The sequence below is a fragment of the Phacochoerus africanus genome, chromosome 11, assembly GCF_016906955.1.
Source record: "Phacochoerus africanus isolate WHEZ1 chromosome 11, ROS_Pafr_v1, whole genome shotgun sequence".
Classification (NCBI taxonomy): domain Eukaryota; kingdom Metazoa; phylum Chordata; class Mammalia; order Artiodactyla; family Suidae; genus Phacochoerus; species Phacochoerus africanus.
Genome location: NC_062554.1, coordinates 109,488,833 through 109,513,905, shown reverse-complemented (window position 1 = coordinate 109,513,905; position 25,073 = coordinate 109,488,833).

Here is a 25,073-nt window from a genome sequence, read left to right as displayed (position 1 = left end):
GGTTAGATATACAAACTGGCTTTAAGTTATCATAAAATGGATGTAATATTTGAAAACTCTCCATAAGAATATAGAGCTCATATATTGTTCAGCCTGAATTAAAACTCTAGATATGTTATCTCTAAAATTAAACCGCTTTTCACATGATGACAAAAGATGATGACACATGACAAGTTGGAGTCAGAGACAGCGACCCATTGTTTTCTTTCTTACTGATTTTGCTCCAGCAGAGAAAGCTGATCACAACTGTGTTTCACTAGCCTATTAACCTGAGCTCTTCCTTAATGTCACCCTGGGGGCTAGCCTTAGAATGTTCCCTTCTGTGTCAACCAGGGTTCTTTTATTTCTGGTAAGGTTGTATCTTGTCTGATCAAAAGAGCACTCCACTGCAAGAAAGAACTAAGTTTTTAATCCCAAAGGACAGATAGTTTCTGTGAAAGTAGATATCACAAATACGGCCCCTTGGAACATAATCCATTGCCTTTCCAACACAACGTTGATCATCGAGTGATCAACCCATTCATTCAGCAGATACTTATGCATCTCCTTTTTATGGAGCATTATATTATATGTCATAAAGGATAAAGGATGCAGAGATAAATAAGGTCTAGGCCATACCTATAAATGCTCCATAGCATAAAAAGACAGAGAAACTGTGCATAAATGAATACAAAATAAGATTGTAGCTAACTCTCCATGGTTGTTCATTTACTTAGGCATTCAATAAATCCATTGAATGACTATCATGTGCCAACTTTGTCCTGCAGGTTGATGATGCTGATTGAACAAGATTTAGACAGCCATCAACCTCACAGTGTACAACCCAATTGGGAGAACAAGACAATTAAACCACCAACTATATTATAAAATCATAAGTTCAATGAGAGATGAAATCTCAAATACTAAGGGAGGCCATAGTTGGGACTCCTAGCTCAATCTAAAAGGTCCAGAAGAAAGTTCATAGAAGTAGCATATATGTTAAGACATGAAGGATGGGAGTTAACCAGTGTGGAACTTTGTGGTGATGTGACGTATCCTGATCACCAGTGAAATTGCCTTCAGCAGACCCTTCAAGCAGCCTTAAATATTGGCACCATCTTTTTGGCTTACCCACAAAAGCTATTACCTGGAAAACCGTGGGTTTATAGTATTTGCTACGTAACTGTCATTATTACAGTAGAGGTTTCAAATGAAACCAAGGAAACATGGAAATAAGAAATTTACCTGAATCATGAAATTGACTGAATTTCATGAAATCAAAATGGAATCTCAATTAAACTTGCCCATAAAAAGTAGTTATTTTTGGCATAGCATGTATCCTGCCTTACCTCACCCTCCTTTGCAGTATTTTCAATATGAGCATCAATTCCAGTAATAGATTCACAAGTCATTTGTGTCATTTTCAATCGTACTCCTAGCACACCCATCTCTTTGGCATGTACTGTATCCCAGATAATTAATGGCCACCATCTGAAGTCACAAAATAAATTGTGCATCTTTTGTGTCCAGAATAATGCACACTGACAATTTATGATTTGTCATAATTTCCTATAATACAGTTCTTTATAATTTCCTACAATGCAGTTCTTTATTGATTCTGTACTATTAAGAGGAAACTTGAGAGTTAGTCTTAGATGAGAACTTCCTAGGAATAGAGTACTTTAGCTTTAAACCTTTATAACTGAGACTCCCTTCATGTTAGCACTCAGCTGGGACCATGGTTCAGTAAAAACTTGTTAAGTGTCTCTGGGACTGCTCTTTCATGAAAGAAAAATTATTTCCTAATGTTTTAATGTTATAAAAAGGTCCTTGCAGGAAGCTCCTTTGTGGCACAGCAGGTTAAGATTCTTGCATGGTGCAGGTTGCAACTGTGGTGCAGGTTCATTTCCTGGCCCTGGAACTTCCATATGCCATGAATGTAGTGCAAAAACAAACAAACAAACAAACAAAAAACACATTGCCACTAATGATGATCAATCAGTTAACTTTTAAAAACATACATACTATCCCATCATTTAGACTGTTTCTCACATCATTGATTACATGTGGTATAGACTACCTCTGGGGATTCATGCTCCAGCTACTCACACACTAAATGGCCTGGGATAGGAACTGATTTCCAAAGTCATTATCCAAGAAATTAGTCATTTACAAGTAAAGCCAAGTATCTTTCCCTTTCAATGCAGTTGCTTTACCAGTTCTCTTCAGGCTAAAAGTTGACTGGAAGCTAAAAGCTGGAACCTCTCAACAACTCTGCTTACTACAGAAATCTTGGAATCATTTGCTGTGTATATGACACAGTGTGTCCTTACTCTGTTGCTGGATCAACATGTCATTTTCAAAATGAAAACAAGTCTATTAAAAGTGCAAATCAAATGTATAAAGGAGAATGAGAATGTATGGTTTGATCATGAGGTCTTGCTTTCAGATTAAGCCAGAAACAGTGTGAATTTGAAAGGAAAAAAAAAAAGGTTTGAGGATATAATAAAAGGGAAAAGTTCTAGGTCGACAGCAATGTGTCAAGAGAATGAGAATTTCAAATTGAACTGTTGAAAGAGCTAAATTTATACAAACGAAGCTAAAAAGAAATGAATCAATTCTGGGGAAAAATCAGCACATTGCAGACAAGGAAAGTAAGTGAAATAATAAATGGATATTAATTGCAGCTTGCAAGAAACTGATAAAATAATTGAGGAAGGGAAATGAAAAAGTAAACTACAGTGTGAAGACTGACTTTTGATCCAAAGGGACATACACATCTCCCTGAATAATGACATTTTTATGGTTTTGCTTTTCTGGTTTCCTAGCTTGAGAACAGACTGCAGAGTGAGGGAAAATATAGATCGAGGATAATAACTTTGTGACAAGGATAGACTGGTCTGACCAAGTTTGGAATCAGCTTACAGTTTAGCCTAGAGTAGTTTACATCTCATTAGTTTACCATTCAAATTGATCATTGTGAGTTTCTTTTATTTTTAAGTCATCCAATAAATACTTATTCAGCATCTACCTTTTGCTAGAACTGAGGGAAGCATAAGAAATACAACAACCCTATGAGATGGGCATTATCATTACAACCTATTTAACAGATGGGAAGACTGAGGCAAAGGCACATGAGATGCCCCAAGTCACATGGCTAGTAAATAGTAGAAATGGTGTATTAGTTCAGGTCCTCTGCAGTCTGTCCTCAAGCAAGAAGCAGATGCTAAGATAGGATTCAATGTGTAAGAGATTTATGACATTTGACCAGGAGTGGAAAGAGGGCAAGGAGTTGGAGTGTTAACCAAACTCAGGTACAGATGCTCACTGCTCAGAAATCAGTGCTCCAGAGGCAAGTGTTGGTAGGAATGGAAAATACCGCTTTTAATCAGAAAGCCAGCATTCTGGGGAGAAGATGGACTCATGTCCCAGATCCAACTGAAGATTCTGCTCAGCCATGAAAGTTTTAAAGGGAAAAGGGAAGTGATCTCTGTTAATCATTGAGGAAAAATGTTGGAATCATCACATGCAGGCTTGTTGATTTCTTGTGATCTTACTTTAGATGCTTTCTTGTTCACATAGTTATTTTCACACCATTTGTTCACAAGACTGCTGAAGAAGAAACTAGGGAAGAGACCTGGTCCTCTGTTAAATTACTTATTCTTCATTTCTGCTTATTTGATCTATGGAAAGAACCAACAAGTTAGGCAAGGTATTGTGTGATCAAAAGATTTGAAAGGTGTGGTAGGGCCAGAACTGGGGTGGCGGGGAGGGGTGTTGGTTTAAGGTTAATTACAATATAGCTTTGCTAAAGTAACAAGACAAAAGAGGCCTCTTGCAGGGAGCCCCTTCCTGCAAAAGCTGCTTACTGGAGGAGGCTGGGAGAGTCTCAGACCATGAAGCAGGTCTGATCTTGTGGAGGAAGGAAGGAAATGAAGAAGAGAGGGAGGGAGGAAGGAAGGAAGGAAGGAAATCAGTTTGATTTGAGTAGGAAAATTCCTAGTCTGCAGTGAAATCCTTGGACATTATGGCAAGGCCTGTGGGGCCACCCATCACATAGGAAGGGACCTTCCTTACCACACCCAGCATTGGTAAAGGAGATCCAAGCATCAATACAGGTGGATTCATCAGTCATTTTCACTCCTGCATCGGGAGAGCTGAGAAGCCACTTAGGAGCTTAATCCCCAAATCTTGTGGATCAAAAATAGATTACTAATAATGCTAATATTAATTAAGTTAAACAGCATATATAATAAAGATAACATTCAAAGCCTATTCTGATAGGTAGGAATTCCTGATCCAAAGTGGGATCTATTTTATTAACATTAAATTTTTTTTGTATTTTTTTTAAAATTTTGAGATAAAATTGACATATATTAGTTCCAGGTATATGACACAATAACTTAATATTTGTATATATTTCAAAATAATCACCATAAGAAATCTAGTCAACATCCATTACTATACATAGTTACAGAATTTTTTTCTTATGAGAACATTTAAGATTTATTCTTTCAGCATCTTTCAAATATGCAATACAGTGTTAACTATAATCACCATGCTATACATTCCATTCCATGACTAATTTACTGTATATTTAGAAGTTTGTGCCTTTTAACTCTGTTAACCCAGTTCACCCATCCTGCACCCTTGACCTTTAGTAACCAGTAATCTGTTCTCTGTACCTGTGAGCTCAAGGGGGTTGTTTTGTTGTTTTATTTTAAGATTCTACATAGAAGTGAGATGGTATTTTTCTTCCTCTGACTTATTTTACTTAGCATAGTATCCAGTAGGTCCACCCATGTTGTTGAAAAATATTTCATTCTGTTTTATGGCTGAATAATGGTTCATTTTATATCTATATTTCACGATTTCTTTATTCATCCACCGCTGGACACTTAGGTTGTTTCCGTATGTTTCTTTGATTGCTCTGTTTTGTTTTGTTTTGTTTTTAAATCAGTTTCTTTGAAGTGTAATTTACATATAATAAGCTACACAAATTTTAAATGTATTTTTATGTTTCAACATATGTATACACTCATAAAACCATCACCATAGTCAAAATAATGAATATCCACCACCCTCAAAAGTTTTATTTCATGTCTTTTAAATTTCTCTTTCTTTTTAAGGATCTATCTTAAAATGTCTTTATTTTATATTTCTTTTTAAGGCATCATTCAGATGTATTGTAGGCTGACGTTTTTTCCTTAAGAACTTTAAAGATGGTGTGGTTTGATATAATATACATATATATGTAAGCTCTAGTTGTTTATTATTATTATTGAAATATAGTTGATTTATAGTATTGTGTTTCAGGTGTACAGCAGAGTGATTCAGTTATATATGTGCTTTCAACACCACTCAGTGGGTTAAGAATCTGGCGTTGCTGTGAACTGTGGTGTAGGTCGCAGACAAGGCTCAGATCCTGCATTTGCTGTGGCTGTGGTGTAGGCCGGCAGCTGTAGCTCTGATTAGACCCCCAGCCTGGGAACCTCATTACGCCACAGGTGCAGCCCTTAAAAGAAAAAAAGAAAAAAAAATTCAGATTCAGAAGAGTTATTAACTCTTAAGAGATCAACTATATTCTGTTTTGGGAAGAGATTAAAGAAAGTCAAACCAAAAAACCGTGGGGTAATTCTAACTCCATAAACCTGAAGCCTTTAGGAAAAAAAAGCAGGGTAGGAGACTTCGATGGTAATTTGCCCAAATAACAGATCCTGTATCCACTTCTAATTAACAAAAACATGTTCTTCATGTGTAGTGAAGAACTTTGAGAGAGAGGAGTTACAAGAATTAGAAAGCAAAAAGATGCGTTCTACGTTTACAACAAAAAGCAGTGGTTAAAATGCCTTTTAGTGCACCAATATATAAACTGACCTGGCTCCTCAAAGCATGCCTATGTTTGACAGGATGTTGTCCATTTCACTCATTACAAACTAATTTCAATATCAAAATAGCAACAAGAAGTTTCAAAGTGACCACAAATAAATATTTCATTTATTTAAAAGTGAAAGGAGAAGGAAAGACAACAGGAAATAAACAAAAAGGAAAAACTGACCAAGTGTAAGTTCAGAGGCAAATGCAAGATAAACTACAATTAAAGTTAAAATTTTAAATTAATTTTAAATTAAAATTAAAATTCCAGTGAAGTAGTATAGTCTTGTAAGATATAAATTTTAAAAAAGCATCTCATCTATTGTGAATAGAGCTGAAATTAAAAGAATGAGCTGAATATTTTTGTTGCACATCTGCAAACCTCCAGGCTTTCATTCATTTTTTTCCCATAAAAACTGCCACTCTAACTCAAAAGGAAAGAGAATTTTTGAACTCAAATTATTTAAAACTATAAAGTTACTATTGTGTCCCATTTAATATTTATAAGAAATTATTAAAATGTAGTATCTTATGGTTTAATTCTAGTTATCAAAAAGAATGTTTTACAAAATAAACACTACACTAAATATACCAAAAAGAAAAAGTCAGATGAAATATTTTTCTTACCACTTTCACAACACAGGGTGCATCGCTGCCCACTGATTTTGAAAAATTCATATTAGCTGTTTGAAAAAGTGACATATGTATCAGAACAAGAAGTGGCATTATTATAAATAGCTTGTGTCTAACCTTCTACTAATATTTAAATCTGTATATCTATAACCTTTTAATAGAATAAATTTCAGTTCCAAAAAAAAAATAATCTCTTGCATTATAGGTTATTATAAGACTATTAAATATCTATATAGCCTGTTGCTTATAATGTATAGTGGTTTGTATCTGTTAATCCCATATTCCTAATTTATCCTTGTCCCCTCCCTTTCCCCACTGGTAACCATAACTTTGTTTTCTATGTCTGTGAGTCTGTTTCTCTTTTACATATAGATGCATTTGTATTATTTTTAGATTCCATATATAAGTGATATCATGTAATATCTCTCTCTGACTTACTTCACAAAGTATAATATTCTCTAGGCCCATCCATGTTGCTGCAAATGGCAATATTTCACTCTTTTTACAGCTAGTATTCCATCATGTACATATATATGCCATATCTTTTTAGGCCAACCATTTGTGAATGGACACTTGGGTTGTTTCCATGTCTTGGCTATTATAAATAATGCTGCAGTAGACATGAGGTGAAGATGTCTGAGTTAGTATTTTCATTTTGTTCAGATAAATTCCCAGACGTGAGATTGATTAATCATAAGGCAGTTCTTTTCTTAATTTTTTGAGGAATCACCATACTGTGTATCATAGTGGCCATATCAATCTACATTCCTACCAACACTGCACAGGGGTTCCCTTTTCTCGACATCCTCTCAACACTTGTTATTTCTTGCCTTTGTGATAATAAACATTCTAACAGGTGTGAGGTGATATATCATTGTGGTTTTGATTTGCATTTCCCTAATAATTAGTGACATTAAACATCTTTTCATGCACCTATGGTCATCTGTATGTCTCCTTTGGGAAAATGGTCAGTCCCTCTGCTCTATTTGGTTTTGGTTTTTTGGTTTGTTGGTGGTTTTCTTTTTTTTTTTTCTTTGCTTATTGAGTTTTGTGAATTCTTTATGTATTTTGGATATTAACCCTTTATCAGATAGATGATTTGCAAATATTTTCTCCCATTCCATAAGTTGCCTTTACATTTTGGTAATGGTTGCCTTTGCTGAGCAAAAGCTTTTTGGTTTGATGTAGTCTCACTTGTTTATTTTTGCTTTTGTTACTGTTGCTTTTGGTGTCAGATCCAAAAATCATCACCAAGACTGATGTCAAGGAGCTTACCATCTATGTTTTCTTCTGGGGGTTTTATGGTTTCAGGTGTTTTGTTCAAATGTTTAACGCATTTTGAGTTAAGTTAATTTTTGTGTTTGGTGTAAAATAGTAGTCCAGTTTCTTTTTTGCATGATACTGTCCACTTTTCCCAACACCGTTTATTGAAGAGAATATTCTTTCCTGATTGTATACTCTTGGCTTCTTTATCATAAATTAATTGATCATATATGGGTTGTTTTATTTCTAGGCTGTCTATTCTGGTCCATTGACCTATATGTCTGTTTTCATGAGTTTGTTATTATTAAAACTAGTGACATAGGAGTCTCTATCGTGGCTCAGTGGGTTAAGAATCTGGTACAGTGTCTTGGAGGATTCAAGTTCGATCTCTGACCTCACTCAGTGGGTTAAGGATCTGGTGTTGCTGCAAGCTGTGGTGTAGGTCACAGATGCAGCTTGGATCTGGTGTTGCCATGGCTGTGGTGTAGGTCAGCAGCTGCAACTCCAATTCGACCCCTAGCCCAGGAACTTCCATAGGCTATAGGTGCCACCCTAGAAAAAGGAAAAAAAAAAATAGTGACAATGATCATTCTACTTACAACCAAGGGACTCTAAGCAGAAACCTTTTTTTGTTTGTTTCTTTCTTTTTAGGGCCACACCCATGGCATATGGAAGTTCCTAGGCGAGGCATTGAATCTGAGATGCAGCTGCTGATCTATACCATAGTTCATAGCAACACCAGATCCTTCACCCACTGAGCAAGGCCAGGAATTGGACCGGCATCCTTGAGGATACTAGTCAGGTTCATTACCTCTGAGCCACAATGGGCATTCCAGGAGAAACCTTCATTTAAATAAGAGGGAGTTCCCATTGTGGCACAGCCCAAACAAATCCGACTAGGCACCATGAGGTTGTGGGTTCGATCCCTGGCCTTCATCAGTGAGTTAAAGATCTGGCCATGAGCTGCGGTGTAGATCACAGACTCAGCTCGGATTTGATGTTGCTTCGTCTGTGGTATAGGCCAGCAGCTGTAGCTCCAATTGGACCCCTAGCCTGGGAACCTCCATATGCCATGCGTGCAGCCCTAAAAAGCAAATAAATAAATAAGTAAATAAATAAGTGCCCTTTACTTCAAAATTCTCTCTACTGGGTGCTTCAGGTTAACAGACTCAGGCAAAGAACCGAATGAAGTAAGTAAACATACTATCCAAAATGCTTTATGTAATCTTTCTGCTTCAGCAGCAGGAATGGATTTACATTTTGGGGTGTTTTTGGCATCAGACTCCTCTAGGTGACTCTACCATCCGGAGCAGATTGAAGTGATAACAACACAAATAGGAAGTGTTTGCTAGTGAAAAAAAGATATGAGAGTAGAAGGTGGAGGTGAGAAGTAAAGCTCCAGGGTCCCTTCGGGGGCAGGAGTCACTGAAATAAAAATCATAGTGTATCACTTGGTCATTTCACTGCAGAACAGAGAATTTTTCCACTTATTTGATTTATGCTGAGGCTGAACTAGAGTATACCTACATACATGAGTGAAAAGAAAATCCCAACCACCTGCTGCCCTGTGTTTTCCATTCTCCTTTGTATATCTTAATACTCCTCCTAGTCTCGTTTCTGTCCTGCTCTCTCCTGCCATTTTCTTCTTGCAGTTTCTTTTCTCTATCTTCCTTTCATTCTTTTTTGGTGTCCAATTTGTTACTGAGATTTGTTGGGTTTTTTCCTTATTTACTGTCTTCCTTATCATTATTTCTTATTGCCATTGACGCCGTGCAAAGCTTTCTTTCCCTTAATTTCAAAAGCAGACTAGAACATTTATATTTATATCTCCGAAGTCAAAGTAATTTCTATTTGTTTGTGAACTTCATGCTATGTGTGTGTGTGTGTGTGTGTGTGTGTGTGTGTGTGTGTCTCCATGTCTCCCACCATAGACAGGTAAAAAAAAAAAGCCATTTCCCCCCCCCCAGTATAGAACAAGAAAGGAACTAATCACTCTTACTTCAGTCATACCAGGTAATGGTTAAAATTGCTCAAATTAGTTATTACCTGCTTTACCAAACCTTGGGATTAAAAGGAAATAAATATCATTGGCATCTCTTCCTTTGCTTTTACAATTGCAGTTTCTTAAAATAGTAGTTATAGCTGCTGACATTCACCTGCTTTTTCTCTAAGAAGTCATGAGGTCAATATAGTACCTTCTAGAAAGCCTAAAATTAGGGAACTTCTTTATGTAATGTTTCAATTGTGATACCCACCTGCCAAGGACCAGTAGAAACACACCAAGAGAAGTTAGGGTTTTGAACTTCCTGCACTGAGAAGGGTGTGCACCATCTGAAACCAGGGCGTATCCTAATACAAGGCTGTTGGGAGATGGAATTTTAGGATTCGTGTGGTGGTGGGTGACCTTGGAAACAGTTTGAAGAAGTGAAGAATTATTCTAGATTGAATGCTGTTGGGAAGTGGATGCAACTTGATGGCTGAGTAGCTTAATGTTATTTTTTCCTGGGAGGTAGAAGGAACATGCCAGGTGGTACTGTTTGTCACTGCACAAGGAGGAGTAGCTGCATGTGGTAGCCAGGAGAGGGAGCCATTGAGTTACTTTGTGGCTACACGGGGCTTTTTGTGTTTAATCTTTTTTGGACTTGATTTCACTAAGCTCATGGAGTGACCCTCTTTGATTAATGCTGATATTCTGTGAAGTTGAGCTTTTTCCCCAGCCTAGCTGTAACTTGCAAGCTGCCAGCTGTCAGAGCGTTTTTTACTTTGCTTTCTTTCTCAGGTCTCAGAATAAACAAGGAGTAATCAGTCAATCCATGTATAATAGACATGATGCCCAGTACCGAGCTAAATGTTTGAAACACCATATGGAGAAACACTCATTAATAAGTACCAAAAGTTTTAAAAACATCAACATAAAGGAAAATAAAAGAACTAAAAATCATTGCACTTGACCAAGACTTGAAACCTAAATATATAATTCCATTATTCATCAATCTTATGCCAAAGAGTTTTTAAATTTTTACTTAAAAAACTTTTTAGTTTTGCCAAAGCTATGAATTTATTTCACCAGCTATAAGAAATTTTACAGTTTGAAAATTAATTTTTATAAGTAATCCAGTGAATTGTTCTTCCTTCTTGTTATTCAAACAGTTGAGAAGGGCTTTCTCTTTTTCCTAATTACAAACTGGACATATTAGCTGATTTGTTTTCTTTTTCCTTCCTGTAACAGCTAATAATTGTGTGGTCTTTTATTCCATATATTTAGCCCTTTTACTCTTTAGAGATAATAAATCATTAAAAGAATTTAATGAGAAGAAAAGTTGAAATTGGCAGAATGATTTGACAGCATCACGCCAGTGTTTACCAGCTGCTTGACTATTGCCATTTGACAGATTGCACTGGAAAATTCAAGGGCATAACCCTGATAAAAGCAAGGCTTAGAGGGACTGTAAACCTGAATTATTTCCAACACTAATCTTTCTCATCCCTCAATTTTGGTAAGGACAAACCAAGTCTATTGATGCTTCTGGAAGCTATGATAGTAAAAATCTCTGGCTATCACCTAAGCATCTTTTTCAGTGGAAAGTTTGGAGATTTTCTTGTTCTTTTTGTTTGAATAGGGTGACATGTGGGGATGATCTCTTCTTTTAAAAATAGAATCTCTAAAAAAGATAGGTATTGTTTTGAGAAAAATTGATTATTATTATTTTTGCTTTTTAGGGCCACACCCTCAGCATATGGAAGTTCCCAGGCTACAGGTTGAATCAAAGCTGCAACTGGTAGCCTATGTCACAGCCATGGCAAGACTAGATCTGAGCCATATCTGTGACCTACATCACAGCTCATGGCAACGCCAGATCCTTAACCCACTGAGCAGAGCCAAGAATCAAACCGTCATCCTCATGGATACTGGTCTGGTTCATAGCCCAATGAGCTACAATGGGAACTCCCAGTTATTACCTTTAGGTTTAAAAACCATAGCAAAAAAAATAACCCAAGTGCCCATTAACTGGTGAATAAATAAGCACACGTGGTATATACAGGGATGAAATACTGCACAGTAATATAAGGGAATTGAACGTGTATACATGTCACAACATGCGTGAACATCAAAAACATTAAGCTAAGTGAAAGAAACCAGACACAAAAGGTCATGTACATAATTCCATCTATATGAAATGTCCAAAAAAGGCCAATCTATTGAAATAGAAAGCAGATTGGTGTTTGAAACTGGGGGCTTGGCAGCAAGGACTGAGTGCAAATGGGCCCCAGGGAATTTGGGGGCTGATGAAAATACCCAAAACCTGGATTGCAGTGATCGTTACACAACTCTAAAAATTTACTGTGGAACATTGAACTTTATACTTAAAAGGAGTTAACCTTGTGATCAGTAAATAAATTCAATAGTTATACCTCAGTTTTTTAAAAAGTCATGGCATGTGAGTGTATATATATATATATATATATATATATATATATATATATATAATGCATACTTCTGTACCTCAGTTATCTTTCTATATGTTATGTTTTTACTTTTTTTTCTTTTTGGGGTACACCCACAGCATATGGAAGTTCCCGGGCCAGAGACTGAATTCAAGCTACAGCTGTGACCTACAAGAGAGCTGCAGCGATGCTGGATCATTAACCCACTGCCCCAGGCTGGGGATCAAACCTGTGCCACAGCAGTGACAATGCCAGATCCTTAACTGCTAGGCCCCCAGGGAACTATACATTTTCACCTTTTTAATGGTTATGCTTGATGGCCAGAAATTCTTAATTTTGAGATTTATCAATTTTTTATTCTTAAAGGCAAATTTATAAATTAATGAATTTACAGAGCTGTGTAGTCACCACAACAATCCAGTTCATTTTTTAATGTTGCTTAGAAAATCTCTGTCTATCCCGAAGTCTATATGAAATAGTATTTTAATAATTTATTTCATTGGGAAACTGTCATTCCTTGTGTTTCTTCTTGACATCAGAAAAGATTTCACTCATCCCAAGCATACATTTTACACATGCCTTTTTTATAACAGATACCATGCTGCATAATAATCCTTTGCTACAATCTATCTATTCCACTAGCTGGGAAAACATTCTTACATGGAGTTTAAGAGGCTAGACTCAGGAATCAGTCCAATTGCAACTTTTCCATCTACTGAATTTTTCTGGGCCTCAGTGTCCTCATCTGTAAAATGGAGATGGATACGTAGTAATGATTCAATAAGTATTGATGACGAGGAATGAGAAAACAATGATGATTTTTTTTCTTCAAATCATCAAGAACGATGCCAAGGTAATTCTTGCCCTCTAGCACCTTACACGGTAGATATTTGACCGAACCTTCCAACAAGCCAAGGGCCCTTGCTAAGCATTTGTTTCAATCATTTGATGGTAATTTTATCTTTTTTAATGTCTTTATATTCCTTGGAGGGAAGTTGCTGTTTGTCATTTGTCCAAATTGATAGTAGTCTTTTTTTTCCCTCTGAAAAAACCTCCAAGTTTATTTTTTAAGCAAATACTTCTATAGATTTACAGTAATTCATTCAAGCAAAATGAATGAAACTTAGCCCATTATTGTCCCTCTCTAATATTTCTTTGTTTCTTAAGAGGAGAAAAGATCATTTTAGATGCTTTTTAAGTCACTCTGATTTCATCCTGGAAAGAATAAGGCAACATATGTCAAATCATTTTGAGAACATACACATCTGATCGTTTTCATCTACATTTGACAATGACAGGCCATAGTACTACTCAACCAATTTTTGCCAAACTGAAGCTTCTGGGTTCAGTTTCAGTGTTTTATTTATATTATCCCCACCAGCTTTCTTCTGACAGGGCTCAGTCGAGATGTTGGTTAACATCCTTGCAAATTGCATTCAGTATGGGTTTCCTATCCTTGGCGTGTATCCTGTTAAGGTTTTCACAATAGCTCACCCTTGTGTTGGTTTATTACTAACCTTAGTTATTGAAGAGACTCTCCCTTTTGTCCTCAGTGATCTAGCAAGAAGTAATTTCACAATCGTTGTAAGTTCATCTTAATACATTTCTGAACATGGTAATTTTTGGAGCGCTTTCAATTCGCAAAGTAGCAACTCAGTACACGGGCACTTCTGACAGCTTCTTTCCAGAAGTGAAAGACACTCCTGGGACCCTAGTTCCATGTGAGAAAACAAGGCCTCTGACGTTGGCTGGAGAAACTGCCATCTGGACTCTGAATTGTGATGAGAAAGGTGCCATCGACACTGGGCTGGCACTCAGGTCACAAAGCAGCTCTTTCCAGGAGCAAAATAAAGTTGTCAAGAGAATATTTGCTGTGACTCTGCCAGGCGCCATTCCGATGTGACAGACTTGCCTTCCTATTTTTATTATGGATGACTAATTCTGCAGAAAGATAGAACTTTTTTTTTTCTTTTTAATACGTGCTCATCCAAAGGTCAAAACAATTTAAACAAGGGCAGGCATGGTCCTGCAATAAAAATGCAGCAATCTAGTTGTGCAGTAAGTCTATGCAGAGGCTGGGAGAAGTCTTGTGTTTACCTCTCTGGAAAGGGCACTTTAATCAAAAGACTGATGGCATGATGAACTTGTGGTTCTCTTTCTCCTGCATCTGCATGATATTGTGTTTTTGAAACCATATATTATTGAAATGAGGGATACTGGAGTGAAACATATGCCCCGAAGTAAACAGAAAAATAGAGCAGCATAATAGCCTGCTTTGCCCACTCCTACAGCCTCTGTGGTGGTCATCCAATAGGTGTGAGAGGTGTGGAGAAATTTGGGAGGGGGGATAGTTTCCCGTGTTACGCATGAGCACCTGTGTCTTTCCTTAACTGTATACTTCCTTAGGTGGGTCATGACAGTCAGAGGAAAAGCCAGTGCCTGCTGTTAAAACACAGCGTGAAAAATCAAGTTTAAAAGTACAAAAAAACAGTGGTGACAAGATCCAGTTCTCCGGTATTTCTCTCACAGATGGGATAAAACCTTCCTGCAGCTTTAAGGCTCACTGTGGCCCTCTCAGCTCCAAAGCAGAGGGGGTTCTTTGGCCAATGGCCTGTGTTTTCTTGGTAGAGGGATTGGAACTCCCTCTTCTCCAGAGACCCCTCATCCCCATGCAGGCTCAGAGCCACCCCCAGCCCCACGCATAGTGAGGATGCTCACAGGAAAAGAAGCAGGCAGGATAATCACCCTCCATGGCTCATGAAGCAAGATGGATGGAGTGTGTTATTAGCTGAAATCCAGAATTCTTACATAAATAAATAAATAAAAGACCAGATTTAGACAGGAGAATCGTGGCATTATGTGCACTTAAATTGAGTTCAAGTTACACAGGCGGAGGTGTGAAGTAAACAGCTGGATGTATAAGCTGAATCTCAGAAGAGAGAGCTGGTTTAAATATGAATACCTGTGACCTACATGTCTAATGAGGGCCTGGGTACTGATGAGGTTGCACAGAGAACATGAAAAGAGGAAGCAAAGAAGGGAGTCTTGGAGGGCAACAAACTCTAATTGTTGGAATAAAAAATATTAAGACTACCCAGACACGAAAGTAACAACCAAAGTAGAGTCAGGATCAGGTTTCCTGATAGAAGTTAAATGTAAAGACGGTTTGGGGCTCCCTTATGGCTCAGCGGTAACAAACCCAACTAGTATCCATGAGGATGCAGGTTCAATCCCTAGCCTCACTCAGTGGATTAAGGATCTGGCATTGCCGTGAGCTGCGATGTAGGTCGCAGACGCAGCTCCGATCCTGAGTTGCTGTGGCTCTGGTATAGGCCTGCGGCTGCAGCTCCAATAGGACCCCTACCCTGAGAACTTCCATGTGCGCAGCTCCTAAAAAGACAAAAAAAAAAAAAAGGAAAAGGAAAGATTTAAGACAGTTTCAAGACAAAGGGTGAATATTGTTGAGTGTAAAATGCTGCTGAGGAGTCTCGTAAAATGCAGGCTGCACAGTGTCCACTGATCAATGAGATGGAGGGAGAGATGGTCTTACATGAATGATTTAAATAGAATAATTGGAGAAGAATCTGCAAGGAGTGAGCAGAAAGTGAGAAAATAAAAAAATCACTGCAAGAAACGCTTTTAAGAATGTCTGCTTCTTGAGGAGGAAATAGAGTGATGGCTAGAAGGGGATGAGGCATTGAAGGAGTTAAGTCGTGTTTGTTTTCCAGATAGAATCAATTATCAGTTTTCAGTGCCAGTGGGAAGAAGCTCAGAGGTTTACTAGAAAGAGTTAGACTTGGAGTTCCCGTTGTGGCGCAGTGGTTAACGAATCCGACTAGGAACCATGAGGTTGAGGGTTCGGTCCCTGCCCTTGCTCAGTGGGTTAACGATCCGGCGTTGCCGTGAGCTGTGGTGTAGGTCACAGACACGGCTCCGATCCTGAGTTGCTGTGGCTCTGGCGTAGGCCGGCGGCTACAGCTCCGATTGGACCCCTAGCCTGGGAACCTCCATATGCCAAGGGAGCGGCCCAAAGAAATAGCAAAAAGACAAAAAAAAAGAAAAAAAAAAGAGTTAGACTTAATGTTGGTGTACAGCTCCTAAGAACAGGGCAGGGGCGGAAGCTCAGTGTACGACCAGAGAGCAGCCAAAGGTAAGAGGAAACATTTTGCTTATTTTTATTTTCTAGCTTCCTCTAAGACTTTTGTTATAACTATTCGAGTTATTTAAAAACAAAAACGAAAACAGTTCACCAGCTTCTCCCACTTTCCAACCCCTACCTCTCCTTTATTCTTTCTATGGATGAATAATATCCCATTCTATAACTATACCACAGTTTCTTTGTGCATTTATCCATCAATGGACACTGGGTTGTTTCCATATCTTGGGTATTGTGAATAATGTTACAGTGACTATAGGGGTGCACATATCTTTTCAACTTAGAGTTTTTGTTTTCTTCAGATAAATTTCCAGAAGTAGAATTACTGGATCATATGGTAGTTCTAGCTTTAATTTTTTGAGAAACTTGCATCTCATTTTTTCAAAGTGGCCATACAAACTTATATTCCCACCAATACTACATAAAGTTTTGCTTTTTTCCACATCCTCACCAACACTTGCTATGTCTAGTCTTTTTGAAAACAGCCATTCTAACAGATGTGAGGTGACATCCCATTGCGGTTTTGATTTGGATTTCCCTGATGATTAGTAATGTTGAGCATCTTTTCATGAAGCTGTTGTGATCTGTGTATCTTCTCTGGAAAAAGTCCATTCAGATCTTCTGCCCTTTTTTAATTGGATTTTTTGGTTATTTTGCTATTTAGTTATATGAGTTCTTTACATATTTTTTAGATTTTAGTCCCTTATCAGATACATGATTTGCATATATTTTCCCCCAGTCAATAGATTGTCTTCTTGTTTTGTTGATGGTTTTCCTTTGCTGTGCAGAAGCCTTTTTGTTTGATATAGTCCCATTTATTTATTTTTGCTTTTGTTGGTTTGTATTTGATGTCAGATTTTTTTAAAAATCATTGCCAAGACCTCTGTCAAGGAGCATATTTCCTATTTTTTCTTCTAGGAGTCTTATGCTTTCAGGTTTTATGTTCAAGTCTTTAATCCATTTTGAGTTAATTTTTTGGTTTGATGTAAGATAGTGGTCTGATTCTTTCCTTCTCTCTTTCTTTCTTTCTTTTTTCTTTCTTTTGTATATAACTTTCCAGTTTCTCCAACACCAATTATTGAAAAGACTGTCCTTTCCCCATTGTATACTCTTGGCTCCTTTGTCATAAATTAATCGATCATATATGTCTAGATTTTTTTCTGGTCCCTCTATTCTCTTCCATTGATCTATATGATGTTTTTATGCCAATAGCATGCTATTTTAATTACTATGGCATTGTAATATAGTTTGAAAATCAGGGTATGTGATGCCTCCAGCTCTGTTCTTCCTTCTCAAGATTGCTTTGCCTATTTAAGATCCTTTATAGTTCCATACAAATTTTATTCTATGGATTTGTTCTAAAGATTATTTGTTCTGTATATGTGAAAAATTGTTTTTTAATTTTCCTGTAGTTCATTCTTAGTAAATAGAAACAAAAGTTTTTGTCTATTTATTTCATATCCTGCATCTTTTCTGAATTTGTTCATTAGTTTTGATCATTTTTGATGGAGTCTTTAAGGTTTTCTATATATAATATCATGTCCATCTGCAAATAGTGATAGTTTTACTTCTTCTTTTCCAATTCGGAGGTCTTTTCTTTCTTTTTATTGGCTGATTGCTATGGCTGGGGATTCCAGAACTATGTTAAATAAGTGGCAGGAGTGGGTCTGTTTTTCTTGTTCCTGATCTTAGAGAAGTGCTTCCAGCTTTTCACCATTGAGTCTGATGTTAACTGTAGGTTTGTTATACATGGTTTTTATTATGTTGAGGTACATTCCCTCTGTATTTGCTTTGTTCAGAGCTTTTCTCTTGAATAGATGTTGAATTCTGTCAAAGGCTTTTTCTGCATCTCTTGAGATGATCATATGATTTCTTGGTGAAATAAAAGGTGAGCTCAGCTGAAGAGTGAACAAGAATTTCCTTGGATCAACATAAGTGGATGCATGTATTTTGGCCACAGAGATAGGTTGAGATCAAGGCACCCGTAGCACCACTGAAAGCAGAAATCTATTAAATTGTTAGAAATGCAAGCCTGGAGTTCAGGCAGGAGGATGGGGCTGATATGTGCAGCATTAACATTACTATAGATGTGTGTTGGAGCCACAGGATTGCGTTCATGCAACCATTTAATAAGTACACGTTGAATGATAGTTATGAACTTCAGTAGCTGCGTGAAGATGAAGATAAAGCAACTTAGATCCCAACCTCTGAATAGTCAAGGTCTGAGGAAGGGGGACATTTAACAGATGATAATTATGCATCATGATAAGGGCTCTAATAGGTAGGGCAGGCTTTATAAATGTCATATGAAAATGCACCTCCCTCTGCTAGTGATTCTCAGAGAAAACAGTGTTTTAAGAGAAGAATATGTGTTAAACCTGGTGAAGAACGGAGAACCCTGTTACTGGCAGTGGGAACAAATGTGAGTGATGTTACTACAACTTGTGGAATGTATAGAAAATACAGGTGCTGCAACATAAACCAGTTACTTCACTTCTGAATGCATAGAATAATCAGAATCCTGGGGAAGTAAAGCCAGAATCGAAGATCGTCAAAGTCAACACCCCCAAATTACAGAGCAAGAAAGAGGAGGAAATGGGACATGAAGATATTAACGGAAGAGAAACTAGACCGCAGCCTTCCTGATCCTCACTGTGTTGGCCATGCAGTGAACTCTGCCTCACTAACAGCCTCCACCGACAAGAATACACAAGGTCTGGAAGTCAGCCTGGGAAGAGGCAGCATTTTCTGAGTTCCACTCCCAAGCACAAGGTGCCTGGATCAGCTGCTTCTAGCCTAGGCAATACTTTAAGTCCACAGTTAGAACACAGTCACCGTGTTCCCATCTCCCTTGCACATCTGTGGGATTTGGAACTGCCACCCCACCAGGACACAGAGAATAGAGGGTAGAACCCAGGAAATCCAGAGTCCCCACAGGTAACCGGAACGTTTAATAGAAAAGTATCTGATTCAACAAATGTACTTGGCAATCTTTTTGTTTGCTTGTTTATTTAACCTAAGTTTTGCCTGACTTTGCAAACATAATAGACTGCATACAACTTTAAATTTATTTCTTGTTTGGGTAAAATTTTCTGTCCTCAGGTCCTGATTCTGAACATTGATAATAACTGTACAGCATGACAGATTTAGCAGGTGTAGAAAATTGTGCTGAATTGCCATTGACTGCTGTCTGCACCAGGTTCTCCCAGAATGAAGGGAGCCTAGTGCTACTCAGAATATTGGGCACCTCTTCTCTGCAGACCAATTAGTCTCACCCAGCCTTGGGAGTGAGCGGCAGGCTGGAGTCAACCCCCATCCTTGCCCCCTCAAATCAACCTGCACGGCCATAGCCTATGACAAACTGTCACGACAAGCCCCAATTCAGTTTTTTTAAAAAGTCAGTGTAAGGTATAAGTAGATTATTAAACTTCCTGAAAAGCCAGACTCAGAATTAAAAGTTTGATTTTAGTGCTGCTAACAAGAAAATAGGGATACACTATAAGGTCAAGATATGATGCAACGTTCACAAATATGATTATTGTGATGGATAAAGGCTGATGGAAAGACAAACATAGTTATGAACACTGATACTGACTGCAAATCTGCAGTCAGAGACTAGTGACATAATTGCTGTAACTTTTCAGAGACAAATTGCAGTATTTCTGGGATTACCTGAGGCCACGAGAAATTGTGATTAGGTAGGTTAAAGTTGCCTGGGTGAAATCAGCTATCAGCCAATAGAGCAACGAATAGTGGAAGCAAAAACAAAACAAACAAAAAACTCCAAAATTTCCAAACACCAGAATTCAGAATGTGCGTATGATTTTTTTATTTGTTTGGATAGGAAGAAAGGAAATAGAAATAACTTGCATACATATAGTTGAGAAATCTTTGTTGAGCCCCTCCTATAGACAGGCACTATTTATCAGACACCAGAAACCAAAGTTGAGCTCTAATGGACCTTAAACTCTGGTTGGGGGAGGGGAGACAGAAATTAAACAATAAACAAAACAGGACATAACCTATCTGGCAATAATACATGCTAAGGAGTAAACAGGGCAGGGTAAGGGATAGAAAGGGAAGTCTCTCCGAATCTGCAGCATCACCTGTCTCCTTACGCTATTTTAGGCAGATGATTAAAAGAAAGCCACCCTGTCAAAGGGTGTCACTGAGCAACATCTGAGGAAGGGCAGTGAGTGGCTATCTGGTGATGCTGGGGGAGAGGATTCCAAGTGGGAATAATGGCACCTGCAAAGACCCTAGGTGGGCATGCGCTTGGTTGTTTGATGACCACAGGGTGCAGCATGGCTGGAGCAGCACAAGGAGGGGAAGCAGGAGCAGATGAAATAGGAGGAAAGGGTGCGAGTGGGCAGGAGTGCAAATCAAACAGAACGTGACAAGGACTCCGGCTTCTGCTCATAGTGAGATGAGGGTGAGCAGAAGCTTGATACCATCTGACTGACCCTTGACAATCCCTCCAGTCTAGGAGTATAGATGTGAAAACAAAGAAACCATTGGGTGTATGCATGCTGGCTCAGCCAACAGGCAGTTTCCTCCAGCAGCTTCCCAGTTCATCCATTCTGTCCACCCACAGTCATGGAGGCTCCAAGCACCCCAGACACAGGGAAGAGAGGAGGAAATACAGGGATGATTAAGCCACATCCCTGCTCCCAAAGAGTGTGCAGTCCAAATTGAAAGACGCATCCACAGACAAGTTAGGACCCACTGAGAAGTGCTGGGTGAAGGGTAAGCAGAGAATACAAAGGGATCATAGCATAGCCTTCTGTAATAAAATAATTTGCCTGTCCCCTGTCTACCCCGGGCTGAACTGGGCTGCAAGCAGCTAGTTTATCACTCTATGCCCCCTGTACCTAGCCCATAATAGGCCATCATTACACTTTGTTTTTTCTTGAAGTAAAGTGCATGTCATTTATTCTGGCTTGGTCAGGGGAGGGAGAGTAGAGCAGTCACTGGGAAGCCTCCCAGAGAAGGCAGCCAGGGTCTCTCGAGGTCCCCACGGCCACAAGGACAGCATAAGCAGGACACAGAGATACAGGAAAGCGAGACATGTCCAAGGACTGGGGCCAGTCTCTGTGTCTCAGAGTTTCCCTGTAAGTTCACAGGAGGAAAGGCTGAAGATAATAGGCAGAGCCCTTATTATAAAAGCTTTGGTTGTGAGGTTTGATATTGAGGCAGCAAAGAGCTACCGAAGAAAGTAGAGGAGACAGGCGGTGCTGCAGATTCGGAGAGACTTGGCAGAGGAGGGGTGGAGGGGGGAAGTGAGCCGGGACTTGAGGGAGATCCAGGAGGAAGAGTGACAGAGTAAATGACCTAAGGAGAAAGCCTGTGACTCTGGTTTCCATCATAAGAGGTGGGATAAAGCTCTGCCCTCTCCTGAGATGTGGGACGGGAGGAGGAGCACACCTGGGGGGAAGGCAATGTGTTCCACTTGGGTGTAGGCTGTCAACTTGCATTAAAGAGCCAGTGATAGTCTCATGGCTCCTTTGGAGATTTGTGTCATATCAATAGGCAAAAATAATTACCATTTGTAAGTCCAGCAAATATTCACTGTGTCAAGCCAAGAACAGAGGGTGTGGTAGAGGTGGGAACGACAGTGTCACTGCTCTCAGGGGGCTTAACGTTCAGCAAACAGTAAAGCAGCAGGGGAATAATGTCATTACGGATCATGATAAAACAGCAACATTAAATAAAACCAGGTGCTCTGAGAGAGAATAACAGAAGCCCTGACTTCTGATGGGTTGGCCTGGACATCATCTCTGAGAGGATGACAGTTAAGTTCAAGCCTGAAGAAGACCAAGCATGGCCAGGGAAGGGCTGTGGGGTCCAGGTGGAGATAATAGTGGAACGAAAGCCCTAAAACGAGTGAGAGGTTAGCAAGAGAGAACTGTGTTATTCTTAATAAAAAGTGAGACAATCTATCCAGGTAGGTGATAAAAAAAAATTAACAATTAAAATGAGAAAGGCAAGCGGCTTTGCTAAGTGTTGGAGTTTATGTCCTAATAGGCATTTTAATAAAATTACTCATCCAGAGCTCCAAGGCAACAGGAACCAAAAAGTATATCTGAATATTATATAATTTATTACATTCATTACAATCAAACCAAAATCAGTTGCCTTGCTGGAAAAAAAAGTGACTAATTGACATGATGTGAAGGTCTTTGAAGAATCTCATTTAATATCAGCAGGTTAATCAGCAGGCTAATAAAACAAGTTTTAGTTAAATACTCGCAAGGAAAATTTTCTTCTGTGCTTTAGTGCTCAGTTCTTTTGTTGTCAGGAAAAAAAGAATAAGGGCAAATTTTGGAGGTTTCACTCTTTAAATAAGCATCCCTTTTACCCACTTGAAAAATATGACACATTATTGTTATTGAATTTTTTTGTCCTCTCACTGCTCTTCTGTGAGATTGGAGGACTTTGAATTTGTGCCACTTTTATTAACCGCTGTGCCATGGAGAAAGGCTTTAGCATCTTAGTTCCCTGGGAGAAGGGCCGGGTAATGGATGGATAATGAGTGGCTCTACAGGCCTGGTGCCCTGTGAACAAGAAAGGGATTCTGCCCCCCTGAACAGCAGGTGTGGTATGTGACCTCAGGTTGTCTGTTACATAAGCTAAGTCTTACTCTGCTATTAGAGAATGCCCACATTTTTCAAACAGTAACACATTATAGTCTTGAGAATTGTATGACAGGTTAAAGGTCAAAGCTAATTATTTTAATGTCACCAGTCTTTATTTTCTTTTTTAACGTGTGAAATAGTAGAGAAGACGGGATCAGTTCAAAAAGCCATGGTTTATCCTTCCCTCTTGTCCTTTTCATGACTCCCCTGGTAATATCTTCGTCAGAGTGGGTTGGAGGTAAGAACCCAGCCTTATTAACCCGTGTAGATCTTCTCCATAGCAGTGTCTGTGTGGGGTCGATTCAGGTTCCTGCATGCTGGGAAGAAGTAGGAGGAGGAGTAAGAAGTAGTAAGACCAATAGCAATTGGTGTTATGGATCAATATTGGCCCAGTGATCACAGCTTTCATCTTTTCCTCTCTGTACATTTATTTTTCAAACACAGATATGTTCAAGGATCCACTATTTCATAGAATCTGCACTTGCTGCCTGGTCACCCCCATGGCTGCTCTCTCCCCACACTCCTGAGGCTTCTCTGTTTGGATCATCTGTATTTGCTTCCTTATATCCTCATTACCTTAATCTCTTGAAGCTTGATCACCAGAAACATGAAACTGCCTTTCAGGTTCACCATTAACCTCCTAAGCCTCAAATTCCCTATTGTGGATCAAGCTTTACCCTTCCCCTTTCTGGAGCGGTCAGTTCTCATTTACCTGCTGTGCCAAGAACCATGCTAGAATCAGCATCCAGATAGAGCGTCCCATCTGTAGGGGAGGTGAGCGTGTAGAACAACTGCAACATGATACAACAAATGCAATAATTCAGATCTGTATAAACTGTGGTGAGCATGTAGAACAACGGCAACAGGATACAGTGAATGCAGTAATTCAGGTCTGCATAAACTGTGGCTTAGCCCAGAGGGGGAGTGATATAAGTTGCCTTGGGGAACGAGGTACATGAGCAGACTTCAGAGAAGTAACCCTTCTTCAAAGTACGTTGCCTTGATTCTTTCTTCTTTGCAGCTGCCCTTTTTTACAAGTCTTTCTTATTCTCCCGTGTCGTGGGCATATTTTGAGGCAAGCATTCTGCGGGCCACTGATCCCGTTCCAAGTCCTATGCCCCGCCTCAGGTTCCGTGGTCACTGTGGATGACTCACAGATTCACAGCTTTAGCTCCAACCCCTCTCTCTTGAATTCACAGGTCTTGTCGCCTGTCCTTCCTCACCTGGGTGTTTCTATATCAGAGGGCTTCTCTGTTAGGGGACTTCTGGCATTTGGGGTGGGACAGCACGAGACAATCTCACACACTGCAGGTCATTTGCCTTCTTTGGACCCAAGGCACAACATGCCAGTAGCACCTTAGAGATATTTGTAAATCATACCTAAGGAGGCAGAACCAGCCCCACCTGAGGCCCATTATCACTTCCAAATTTACCCTATGTAAAATCAAACTGAACATCTTACCCCCAAACCCACACCCTCTTCTGAAATAGAAATTCCTTTCAAAATATTCATATTTGCTTAACCATAAAACCAAGGAGTCCCCACCAGCTGTCCCATCTGTTCCCCAAACCCTACTGATTCCGTTTTTTTTAATACTTAATGAATTTTATTACATTTATAGGTATGCAAGATTCCCTTTTACAGTGCATTTGACCTCTGCCTCTGTTAGGCAACACACCATGTTCACGATGCTCCAACTCTTTGTCATGTCATTCCTAGAATAGCTCCTCTATTACGCATCTCCTTTCTCTTAAGGCACATCCCAGAACATCACATTGACCATGCTTCTCACTTTAAAACCCACAGTAATAGACTTTTACTGTAGGACTAAGGCCAAATAGGTACCATGAAAGCCCTCCCCTATAAACATTTAAAATGGCATGAAAAAAATACTTTTAAATCCTTTAAAATGTGGAAGTGAGCTTAAATGAAACCGGAGAAGATCCTCAGAAGCAAAACCATGGAGCAATGGCATAAATGAGTGATAAAGCCCGAGATGGCCATTTTCATGGAACCCTGAGTTTCAGTTTCCATGACTGCATGGGAAAGAAGGGGCCATGATAAATGATGAGTTGTATCAAATATC